Source organism: Pteropus medius, unplaced genomic scaffold (assembly GCF_902729225.1).
Source record: "Pteropus medius unplaced genomic scaffold, Ma_sr-lr_union100, whole genome shotgun sequence".
NCBI lineage: Eukaryota > Metazoa > Chordata > Mammalia > Chiroptera > Pteropodidae > Pteropus > Pteropus medius.
Genome location: NW_024350319.1, coordinates 27516727 through 27528230, shown reverse-complemented (window position 1 = coordinate 27528230; position 11504 = coordinate 27516727).

Here is an 11504-nt window from a genome sequence, read left to right as displayed (position 1 = left end):
ATGAAAATGAATTAATGAAAAATATTGACATTTTGTAACAGGGGATTGGATTTGTTACCTATCCTCAAATTCTAGAGTCATCTGTGACAATAAATTGCCTTAGACTCACAGGCTATTTTTCTCTTGGATTCTTTCAGGTCTTTTGGATGAGTGCCCTTCGGTTCCAGCCATTTATTTGCATCTACTTTGTCATTAGGTTTAGAACATACTGTGCCTTCGTCACTATTTGTTCTAGTACCTCTGACCTTTCAGCTTCAAGCTGGAATTTGGGGATCAAAATTCTTAGCATCTTCTTAGAAAAGAATGAAGCACAAAGTTGATTGGGCCTCCGGTTTTTTGTTTTGTTTCGTTGTTGTATTTTATTTTGTTTTTTTTTTTTTCTCTCATTCCTAAAGACTTCTTTCACTACATTAAACTATTTATGTGTTGGATTTGGATTTTGAGAAGCAAGGAAATCTATTTCTTTTTCTTTTTCTTTTTTTTGTTATCGTTTTACCTGACACTCTCAAGAGGCACTACCTTTTATCACATTCCAACTGTCAATGCTCCTCTTTTACAAGGAGCTCAGGTGACTCCAGTCCCTCCTACCCTAAAAGAAGCCAGTTTAGTTTTACAAATGCTCACTGATAGTGGCAACTAGATCAAGATTCTGAAGTACCAGGTGACTCTGATATGAACTACATTGTTCTTAATTAAGTAAAAAGGAGAAAAATCAGAAACCTTGATGGAAGCCCCACATCTATCAGAACTGGGATTTGGGGGGGGGGGGTGTAAAAGTATTTGACCTCTCTGACCTTAATTTCCTCATTTAAAAAATAAGAATGGTAATAACTACTATATATGGTTATAAAGAGAGATATACATGATAATATCCGTGAAAATGCCTATAAAGCTAATTTCAAGGCACTAGAAAGTTGTTGTTTAGCTATTATTGGATTCTATAAGACATGGAAATCGAGATGCTCTTTAGGTTAACAATAATTTTTAGATGTCTTTTAAGTTGAAGAGCCATTCACAATGATATTAGTGACTAGTTAATTGGTTCACCACTACTGGCCCCCATTATTCCCTCCACTCATTTATTATCCACAAAAAGTCCATTTAAAGGATATAATGAATATCTAAAGGTACAAGTTCATGCTCTGGAAAAAAACTAAATCAAGTTCAAATAAGATGGTCCTATTCCCACAGATTTTTTGAGGAATAGAATCCTTCTTTTAATGTCTCCAGATAAACTGGCATTTTAGACCTTAGAGAAATCTCAAGAAGGATTTTTTTTTTTTTTGGCCTACCCTTTCTCACCAGAATCTTAAAATTAATCTTGTTGTGATACCTATCACCTATTATTTTAGCCATGTACAATTCCAGAATTAAATAATTGAACATTGTTTTGTCTTTTTTTTCTTTGTAACTTTTAAAAAGTATAGGTACAAAACAAAGCATAATATTCCAGAAACAGTTTTTAAAAGTAAAAAAATAAAGAGCATTTATTTATACTTGCTTTCTGTACATTTCTCTTTCTAGACTTATCCTCAAGTACAGTCAGGGACTTCAGAGAATCTACATACTTCCTTAACATAAAATGTTGTGTGTGCACACATATTTCTGGCAGAAAGTGTCCTCACTCTTCACTGGTGATCAATCAAGGTGAATAATGACTGCTCTATATGGCCCCTGACCAAAACCCAATCACTATGGGTGTCCGTGAACTTAATACTTACTTTGGAGTTTTCTTTTATCTACTACCAGGCTGCAGGTCTTTTCTCCAGTAATTGTAGTATTTGTTTGTTGCCTTATAAACAGCAAGAAACCAATGACTGGCACATCACTCACTGCCCAGATGAAAGATAATTCCAAATGGATGAGTTCTGAATGTTGTTACCCTTTGATCTCCCAGCTTTCTGGGGTATCTCTCTGGAGTTTCCTTTACAGGGCAATTTAGAAGTTTCTTTTGAACAGCTTCATTTTTTCATTTTTATTGCATTAGAAATTACTCTGCATTCTGTTCAGCCAGGAACACATTATTCTGTCATAGCTGCATAGAAAGAGAAGCATTTTCAAAATGAATATCACATAGAAGAGAAATATAATTCTTGAAAGAAGTTTGGCTCAGTAAAATAAACAGAAAAAAAAATGATCCTGGAGATACTTAAGGGGAACAAAACCTTGGGTCATGTAGGACTTTCTATTTGAGAGAGAAATTTCTTTCTATAGTTATTGACTTTTTTTTTTTTTTTTTAATGGACGTATATTGAGAGATACGAAAGCATTGTGAATGCCTCTGAATACACAGAAGAAATATACACTTCTCTCTGGCCACTTAAGTTATTCTCTGAGTGTAAATTAGCTTCATCAACAGTACCATTAATTATTTTAAATGAAAGAATCTCTAGATAGATATAATACAGCCGAATAGCATACTACATGAGCAGCTTACCCTTCCAATAAGATCAGAATCATTATGCTATAAATAAAATAGTGACTGATGTGTAACTTAGAGCACATATTTACCGTCCATGTTCTGCCTTCTTCACATTCTCAAGAGCAAGCAACACACTCAATTAAACATGATCACCTAAGTCAAATAAATCTCTTCTGCTCAAAAACAAAACAAAACAAAACAAAACAAAACTCTAAGGTAAACTTCTGATGAAAAGAACCCTTATCTTGAGACTTGAGAGTTTCTCCCACCTGCTCAACAATGTTAGAATTTTATGTGGTGAATTCTATACAACACTACAGGACCCCAAATGGGACCAACAGTGAAGAATGGAAGAAATAAAGATAAGTAAGGGAAGGAGAGAAAAAATATTCATGCAATTAATGGGAGAAAAGGGGTTTGTCTATCAGCAAAGGCCACTTTAAATACAGACAAATAAAGCTGTAATTAGGCTGTAATTTAAAGTGTGTTATAAAAGCTTTTCCCATTCATCCTCACCCCATCCCTACCTACCTCTTATCTAAATTCAGGTCCACTCTCTCTTACTGAAATACATGGAGCCAGATGGAATTTGCAATTCAAATATTTTGGATTCAGAAAGTAAATAGAGTGTATATTCTTTATATTATGTAACACCCTATAGTGGGGTCTGGGATAGCACCTCCTCATCAAATACGTTAATACTTTACTGAAAAATGTGTGAATATTCATATATGTACAACAAAGACTATAAATAGCCTTATGTCAATTCAAGTCAGGTTTATACCCAACTTGGTCAGGTCAGCCTTTGTCCTCAAGTTATTTTCTCAAGGTGAAATATTGTTAGGTTAATTCATCCCAGACAGTCTTTCCCACTTCTTACACTTGTGCCTGCCCATGAGAATCACCAATTGTTTGAGTGGTCCCAAGTTCTCCAATATTAATTTTAATACTTGAATAAAAATTAGTCAAGTTCACATCGAATATAAAGTGGGAAACCTCTTATTCTGTCACCACTCCTCATATTTTCAAGATTTCTCTGATTTGTCCTTTCTGCTGGAGTCCCATCTCACTCACATCTGGATTTTGATGGCTGTTTTATTTTCTCTTCTTTTTGTGACCCAACTGCAGAATACAGTCTCTCTTCCTTTGAGTGTCCAATGAAACCACAGCAAAATGGAGATAGAGAGGAGGAGACAGGTACAGAAGGTGTTAAGATTGCAGAGTGGATGAGACTTGGCTTTACTAGACTACTAGAAATGAGGGAGAGACATTACGTTACTGTCTTGGGTGAAGGCTTAAGGAATAGTGCTTCCTGCCAATATAGATACAAAGAAGTTTCACTAAAACTATCTTACAGTCAATAACAGAATTTTATTGAAGATATAGGGATAATGGAGAGGAGGTTATATTCTGGCAAAATATAGTATATGAATTAAAACTTTTATTTTAAGAATCTTCATCTATTCCCACCACTCAGAACTTTAACTGCCTGTCTCTTTGCAAGATTCCAGACTCCTGCCATGATGCTGGAGTTCCTTTCACTCTATCTGTGATGCCTAATACAGTAATCACTAACCACCTGGGGTCACTGAGCTCTTGAAATTTGGCTAGTCCAAATTGGGACATGTGTCAATTTAAAATATATTACTAACGTTAATTTCCACCTGTTTCTTTTTTAACCTAGCTACTAGAAAATTTTAAATTATATATATGACTCATTGTGTTTTTTATTGAACAGTACTGATCTAAGTTTTCTTGTATCTTCCTCTCATTCAGGAGTCTCTCTCTCCCTCCCTCAGTCTTTTTTCAGAAACTCAAAATTTCTCCCATTCACTATATTAAGCAAGCAATACCACTCCCTCCTGATTTGTCTATGGAATCTTGGCCAAGCCCACACGAGTTTGAGGGAGGAGAAGGCAAGAAGGGAGTATGGGGGGCAGTTTCCATTTCATTCTCAGAGTAGCTATTAGGGTAATTAAATGTAGTCTATCCTGGTCCAAAAATAATTCTTCTGCTGACTCTAAAATACAACTTTTTTTTCTACTACAAACATACATAGAAATATATATACATATATACATATATATAATAAATATAATAAATATATATACATATATATATCAGACATCAACTTTAAAGACTATATGTAGAATACGAGTGACATGAAATTCTTGACTTTATGTCCCTATGTTGACAAAAAATCTTGAATAGTGGCTGATTCTTTATTTGAGTCTCAGAAATCTCAGGAATAGGATTGAGAAGAAAAGCAAAAGGAGATTAACACCCTTTAGGGAGATTTGATCTATGGCATAGCAAGACTTGATGAAACAAATCTTTCTGCTCTTAGAGAACAACTCTTTATTTACTCAAAGAATATGCATTGAACTTTTACTGGGGTTGAGCAGTGTGAGTGTGTGAGTGCTGAGCAGTAAGTGCTCAGAATACTCAAGTTCCCTGGAGGCAGTGTTCTCCCAGGGACACCAAGTACCAATAAATAAGTGCATCATTGCCATATTTCCATACCTGAACATTGTCAGCTTTTGATGATACATCTTGATGATTAAAATGAGTCATTATGGATTAAAGACTTAAATGTAAGACTTGAAACCATAACACTTCTAGAAGAAAACATAGGCAGTAAACTCTCTGATATTGCTAACAGTAATTTCTTTTCAGATATATCTCTTTGGACAAGAGAAACAAAAGAAAAAAAAAACAAATGAGATTACATCAAACTAAAAAGGTTTTGTACAGCAAAGGAAACTATCAACAAAACAAAAAGGCAATAGACTGAATGAGAGAAGATATTTGCTTATGATACATCTGATAAGAGGTTAATATCCAAAATATATAAAGACTTCATACAACTCAACAACAAAAAAATCAAACAAGCCAATTAAAAATGGGCAGAAGACCTGAACAGATATTTCTCCAAAGGAGAAATACAGATGGCCAATAGAAACAATACTCAAGGTCACTAATCATCAGAGAAATACAAATTAAAACCATAATGAGATATCACCTCACACTTGTTAGAATGCTATCATCAATAAATCAAAGAATAACATGTGTTGGTGAGGATGCAGAGAAAACGAACTCTCATACACTGTTGGTAAGAATGCAAATTGGTTCAGCTACTACAGAAAACAGTCTGGAGGTTTCTCAAAAATTTAAAAATGGATATACCTTTTGACCCAGCAATTGCACTTCTGGGTATTTATCCAAAGAAAACCAAAACAATAATTCGTAAAGATCTATGTACCCCTATGTTTATGGCAGCACAATTTACAATAGCCAAGATATGGAAACAATCTAAATGCCCATCAACAGACAATCAGATAAAGAAGTTATGGTTCATATATACAGTGGAATATTATTCAGCTATTAAAAAAATAATAAAACCTTACCATTTGCAATGACGTGGATGCACCTAGAGGTTATTATGCTGAGTGAAATAAGCCAGACAAAGATATCATATGACTTCAGTTATATGAAGAATCTAAGAAACAAAAAGAACAAACTAGTCAAAAACAGACTCACAAATATAGAAGACAATCTGGTGATGGACAGACAGAAGGGGGATTGAGGGGCTGGGAGAATGGGGTGAAGGGTTAAAGAGGTACAAATTAGGAGTTGATAGATGGTCACAGGGATGGGGAGCATGGCATAGGGAATGCGGTTAGCATTAATGTAATAGCTAGGTGGAGAGCCAGAGGAGAGAAAGAGCAATTAGAGGGATCATTTTATAAACTATGTAAATGTCTAACGAATGTACTGTATACTTGAAACTAATAATAAAATAAAAGAAGTCACTAATATTCACCTTTTCATTAGAGGAGAAAAGATGAGATACTACAGATCTTAAGTTGGTCTAAAAGACTAATTAGGCTAAAAGACAAGAAAAAAGAAAGAGCATTCCACAGTCTATTTTTTTTATAGCTAATAAAAATTATCTTGCCTTTTTTTCCTTGAAATCACTACTCTTCTTTATACAATTTAAGATTTCAGGAAATGTGACAGAGTATAATTATCTACTTCTTCCTTTTAAAAGAAGGTACAAGAATAAAAAGATCATCAAGTTCCAATAAACATCTGTAAGAGCGATAGAAATATCACTGGTTTTTAATGACTCTTGTGGAACAAGCTACTTTTTTATTAACAATTAGCAGAGCAATACAATTTTGTATACTATTTTTCTGAAGTTAAATTTAGTAAGTTAGGTGAACTTTAAGAAGTTATTTTATGTATATTTATTTCATAAATGTGGAAAAATCATTCAATTACTAAAATCACTGAAGTCTATATATATTCTCAGAGATATCAGTTCTTCTCTCCTAATTAGTTGGAATTTCACATCATTTACATTCTTTAAAAGCCCAAATTCACATTTAATAAATAGTAAAAATAATAACTGACACCATATATTTACTGTGAGTAGGCACAATTCAAAGCCCTTTACATATATTGAGTTATTCAATCTACCCAACAACATTCAGAAGTAAATAGTATTACTATCCACATATTACGAATAACGAAACTAAAGCAAAGAGAGATTAAGGAACTTGCCCAAGTTCATCAGTTTTAATGGCAGAGCCTGGGTGATCTCAACCCAGTTAGTAGGACTCCAGAGTCCTCACTTTTCGACACTGTGCTCTACTTCCTTATAAAATAACAACAATAATAATTAACATTTAATGTGGTTATTTGTTTAATTAATGATGGTAAGACTGCCTGAATATTCATCTTCTGACAAAACTGATCACAAATGATCAACAAAGCAGGCATCAAGATCAATTTGCCTCAAACTAAACTCCAGTTGCAGTCACTCAAAATGATCCATATAAGCCAGTAATTTACCTCTGGACATGATATGCAGCTACATCGATCCTCGAGTAGAAAAAAATAGAGTTGGTAAAGCTGAAAAACAAACTCAAAAATGTGATAGAGTTGCTACACAAAGACTAGTCTGTGGTGATATGAAGGAGATTAGTGCTATGTTCCACGTAAGAAATGATGCAGACCCAAAAGATCAGTAGTAGGGAGAATGAAAAAAAGAGGTAGATGGAACTTGTGTGGATGTGACTTGGTTACTGATTCTCTCATTCCATTATTGCTCAGGGACCTGGCCTGAATGATGGTAAAATGATGCCTGTCATTCATTAGCATAAGGGACAGGGAAGGAAAGGCTGGTTTGAGGGTGGAAGTAATGAATTCTGCTTGGGAAATGTTTGGCTTAAAATGTGAGTGGAACATCAGATAGAAATATCCTGGAAATGGTTGGAAGGATGCGTCTGAGTTGTCTAAGTTGAAGATCGAGTGAGAGGTCTAAGTTGAAGATCGAGTGACCATCAGTGTGAACATTATAAACTGTAGGCACACTGCCCCTAGGCATAGTGTTTCAAAAGGCAACCTTCTTAAAATGATATATATTTAAATTCTTTTAACATTCATTAAGTGCCTATGCCTACTATACCTATGGCTCTGTGAAAAGTGCTGTGGGAATTCAAAAAGGCCTTTAAGTATATTTTAATTTTACACTCTGTCAAAGAACTTGCATTTGAAAACCAAAGCAGAATAATGACAAAAACCGTAATAGAAACACAAAACCCTCCAGTGGATCACATAAAGCACATTAGTTGGGGAGATTGGAGAATATTTAAGAAGGGAAGTATCATTTGACCACAGCAAGAGAAAAGAAGATTAGAAGGATGAAGTTGTGGCATGGAGGTAGGAGGAACTAGTGTGTTAGTTAAAGACTTAATTGAGTAGTAAAGGTTTCTTTAACAGAAAAGTGTTGCTATAATTCCCAGGTATTAAAAGGTTTACAAAGCAAATGAGAGAACTAAATAAATAAATTCTGGGCAGAGTGTCTGGGAACAACTCCCTAGCTCTCACTACAGAAATGGGCTTCCAAGACAACTTCACCTGCCACGATCAAGGAGCTGTCACTTTCAACGCCAGTCTCAGTGCCAGCTACCTCTACAGCAATCTGCAACAGCAAAATGGATACTTCTTGTCCTTCCTCCATTGACTGCATAATTCATGTCCAAATTCAAGTGTCATGTGAGTTTACCTGACTGACCAAACCTAAACCACATCTGGCACCCTCGCTATAAGAGAGTCTGGGTGATGTGGTTCTTATCTTTATAGTCCAAATGGTACAAAAAGACATACTAAAAGGAAGTTTAAAAAGACGATAAGACAATCTACATATCTGCCACACTGGACACACTTAGAAACTTGCAATTAGGCTATGAACCAACCATCCATCTACAAATTCATTCATTCACTCCCTCAAAAATGGTTTGGTGTTACTGATATGCCAATAATCAATATTAATTTCACATTTCTACCATCATCTAACTTCTATTCTCTGAGAACCATCAATTAACCATTCGACTACAGTCGGCTATTATACTCTTGCCATTCTTTAATCTAAAAAAAAATGTCTTTATATTTTCTTGACATTTGCTTTTACTGATTGAAAATGCGAATTTTGCTGCTAGCTTCATGTTGGAATCATTTGAGTATTAAAGTAGTTGATGTTCTTACATCTGGTAGCAAAGGCTCTCATTGCTAGTCTTTGAAATACAAGAGATGAAAAAAATCCCTCACTATCCCCATGTTCATCTGGAGAACATATGTTCTCATCTTCATTTAATAATTATCATCATTTAATAATGATAATAATGAGAAGGAGGAGGAAGAGAAGAAGAATAACATTAACAATTATGCAGTGCTTGACATGTGCCAAACACCATGCCAAACACTCAACCTAGATGATTTCATTTAATTTTTATAATAACTTTATTAGAGAGATTCTATGGTGGTCACTATTTTACAAATGAGAATACTTATATGAAAGAATAAGAAATAATCTTATTGACCAATTGGCAATTTTAATCAAGTATGATTATACTTAGCTCTTCTTTCAACGTAAATGAGCTCCTGCCCAAAGGCAAGATTCAGTAAGAATCCCTTATACCTTATATGTTGATTCACAACAAGCTACCCCACATCTGTATAATGGACTATGCGGTTGTCTAAAAAAGTGATATCTAACTTAATTCTACCCTTTTTAAGAAGAAAATTTGAACTCTAAATTGATTTATACACCATAATACACCATTGTACTAACATCAGAACTTGTGGAACTTTTTTTCATTGAGCCTATTATTTTAGCCCCTCTATTTAAAAGGTGGAAGACAACAAAACAACATAATCTTCCCAAAGAACAGAAACACAGATCAGAGCTCCATATTTAATCAACGTGAAGCAGGTTTCATTCTAGACCCTAAATTTTAATGGGAAAGCCTACAGTCATCACAGCAGTACCCCCAGAAGATAAACTATGTTCTTTAGGCTTAGATTCCAGTGATTAACCTGGCATCAGATCGTGACATTAATAAACTTAAATACATGAGAAAGAGTGCCTGGTACAGAGCCTCAGCTTGCTGTTAATTTGTGATTGTGGCTTTAAATAAGCTGTTTAACTTCTTCTCCATTTGCTTCTTCATCTGTAAAATCAGGATTAAAAATAAATTCTCAGAACTTGGTCAGCATTAATTAGGGTTTTGAAAGCATGTTAAGCTCTGAGCGGAGAGTAGAATAATGTTAAAATATCCAAATCAGTGCCCTGATGTGTCCTAGGTCAAATATCTAATTTGGCGAGAGATTTTGGTCAATTCCATTTCTCACAAGTTCATCAAAGTACTGTCTAAACAGGTTAAAGTCATCTATTTGAAAGACCATATCAATGTCTTTCACTGTTTAAACACAAAAATAAGTATTCAAATTGATTGTGCCAGAAACATATAGAACTAGATAGATGATAACTGAACTTTCAGTGAAATATCTATTCAGTGACATTTTTTCTTTGCTGTCTAGCAATTTATTTCTTTATAACATAAAATTATAGTAACCACTGACATTTCATTACAAATATCACACAGAGTTTTAGATAGCTGACAATAGTTTACTTAATAGAATAAAATTTGAGAGGTTAAATATTTCCTGTTGATTACATTTTAGACAATTCTGTCTTCTAACCCCAAACAGAAAAGCAAACAAAAACAGCCTTTTGTAGTAATAAGATCTCATTCTGAAACCACCAAAATGTGCACTTTCTTTCTAAGCAGAAGACTTAATCCAGACAACAAATATTTATTTAACATCATCACGTGCTAAACAATATTCCTGCTATTGGGAGTACAATATTAAAGAAAACAGATCAAAATCCCTAGCCTCATGAAGCTTACATTCTAGTAGAATGGGAGGAGAGAACGAAAAAATAAGAAATAAACATAAATGAACAAAATACTTAATATGTCAGATGCTGATAAATGCTATTTAAAAAATAAAACAAGAGAAAAGTTTCAGGAAATGATGAGCTATCTGGAAGAGTTAGAGTAAGATAAAAACAGCAAATGCAAACAGGGAGGTAAGACAAGGCCTCCCTGGCAGGGAATATTTGAAAAAAGACCCACAGCCTTGTTTGTCTGTGACCATCTGGACAAAATACATTCCAGGTAGAGGGAAGAACAAGTCTAAAAGACTGAGACATCCTGAAATGTTTGAAAACAAATAAAGCAGTTAGGATGGAAGAAGCAGAGACAATTAGGAACAGAGTAGTAGAAGAGGGCCAAATTGTATCATGAGGTACACTTCATGAGATCTGTCAGCGCCGAGCTGATTGAGAAGAGAGGATTTTGGTGATGAGATGCCCCATTGGAAGAATGCACAAGAGGCCGACATGAGAATGAAACAGCAGGCATACTTCTGTTGTAGGAAGCGTACTTCTGTTGCAGGAAGTGCAGTTCTATTTCAGGGAGCACGGTACTGTGCACACTTCTTGTGCTCCCCTTCTGCTACCCTTCTGCTCCCCAGGGGATCACATGGTTCCACATACATCAGAGTACAATAATGACATTTAGCCACACGTGCATGATATAATAAGCTGAATTATGTTTACATATTTTAGGCACAGGTGACCTACTACACTAATGTAACATTCTAAATCCGGATTCTATTCCTAGCCGCAAGCCTGGATCACAGCCAGACCTGGGACAAGCCAGGCCTGGGA